This window comes from Peromyscus californicus, unplaced genomic scaffold (genome assembly GCF_007827085.1).
Source record: "Peromyscus californicus insignis strain IS unplaced genomic scaffold, ASM782708v3 Scaffold_2__1_contigs__length_46816999, whole genome shotgun sequence".
Taxonomy (NCBI): domain Eukaryota; kingdom Metazoa; phylum Chordata; class Mammalia; order Rodentia; family Cricetidae; genus Peromyscus; species Peromyscus californicus.
In genome coordinates, this window is record NW_026294540.1 from 17,956,433 (window position 1) to 17,958,373 (window position 1,941).

Consider the following 1,941-nt stretch of genomic DNA (forward strand, 5'->3'; position numbering starts at 1 on the left):
ACACCTCTGGTGGACTGCAGACCCAGCTTGGCATCATCTGCACACCTCTGGTAGACTGCAGACCCAGCTTGGCATCATCGTCTGCACACCTCTGGTAGACTGTAGACCCAGCTTGGCATCATCGTCTGCCTTCTCCTTGACCCCTCCTGCGCTCTTTTTGTGTACCTGCCATGTTCGTGTTCAGCAACCCCCTTTGTCTATCATTCCCTTTAAAAGACCCTTTTCCAAAGAACAAGGCGTTAGACCTTCACACTTGAAAATACCCACGCAGGGGTTTTGTTCTTCGTGGCACTCCACTTAAGATGTCTGGAACTTCAACAGCACAGATGTATCATCACAGGTAACATGAAGAGTGCAGTTGGCGCCGAGTGCATGAGCTGTAGTGTGAAGATTCAGGCACTTTTGTTGCCTCGGATTGAGGAGGGAGTGATGTTCTGGAAGGGTCTTCAAATCCTGCAACAGGCAGTGTTTGTTTGCCAGCCCCATCCCCAGAGGCTACAGCAAGCAGTGGACATGAAGCCAAGACGCTCCATAGCCCTGCGTGTGTGTGAAGCCTTCTGCCTAGTGAAAGTGGACACAGGGCCATGGCCTGCTCAAGTATCACCAAGAGCAGCCTTGAGGGACCAAGCACCTTGAAGGAAGCTGGTTTGATTAAAACCTCTCTGCTTCTGCCTCAGGCTGTGGGGACATATGTAGCTCCCCACCTGCATCCTTGAAGAGCTGTTCTGTCTCCAGGGAGATTAGCTGAGGTAATTTAGCCAAGACCTCAGGGCAGACACAGCTTTGAACACCCCAAACAGCACAGCCCAGTTTGTTTATTCAACTGCTAGTTTAGAACTGTAGATCAAAGTGACTGCCTGTGGTCTATTCAGATGCAAATGTCAAGGTTTAGGACTGACTACCAAGTGCGCCTCCAGTCAGGTCCCACTGCAAGGAGATCTGCAGGCACACAGGACTGAAGGGCAACCTGGTACCCCCGTCTTACTCTTTCCCGAGTGTGACTAACATGCCAGATCACTCCCAGACTTGGGCAGCTCGTTCATTCCAACAGACATGGAGGACAAGATGAGGGAAGGCCCTCACTCTGCTTAGCGCCAAGCATCCTGTGGGTGCTATAGAGACGGTACCGTCACAGAGACTCCCATCACTGCCTGCTGCTGCTGCTGCCTCTCTCCAGTTGGAGGTGCCACTCACTGAGTGTCCTGGCACCAGCCCCCTGATGGCCTCATTAGAATGATGGATGTCCTTACCACTCAGCAAGTGACAGAGGTTAAAACAAACCCCAGGAGCTTCGACACAGATCACACGGGCCCTTTTCATCATATCCAGGTAGGTCCCTTGCCAAGCTGCCATTCCTGTCTCAGAGAGGGTGCTTCCTGGGTGGTCACAGGGCTGGGGAGGCCATAGGTACCTGTGTCCAAAGCACACAAAGGGGAGGCAGAGTTCCCTCTCTGTGACCTCCTTTCATGTAAATACAAAAGATCCTGTGAAGAAAACCGACTTTACAAAAAATTACAAGCTTTACTGGGGGTCAAGGGCTGCATACGTTCCACAGTGGTGTGTAGAGGCCACTAGTGAAAACTGTTCTTCAGTCGTGTCCGAGGGTCTCAGGCTTGGTGGCTAAGCGCCGTCACCAGCCCTAGAAAGCCTACGTTGTGACCGAGGTGAAGACGTCAGCACCCAGCTTCTCCTAAGATGTGGGCTGAGCTGTGCAGAACTACCTCCCCTTTAAAGCAAGGACGAGGGGCACAGTGGGTGTTCTCATCCTAAAGCCTTTCCACCTGGTGTGTGAGAGGCAGAAATGTACTTGAACACTGGCTCGAGGGCTCGGCCAAGGGAATGAAAGGCTGAGCTGGCAGCAGCTTCTGCCACGAAATGAAACCTGTAGGGGGTGCCAAACTGAAACAGAATATGGAGGAATCACCCAGGAAGCTCTTGAGG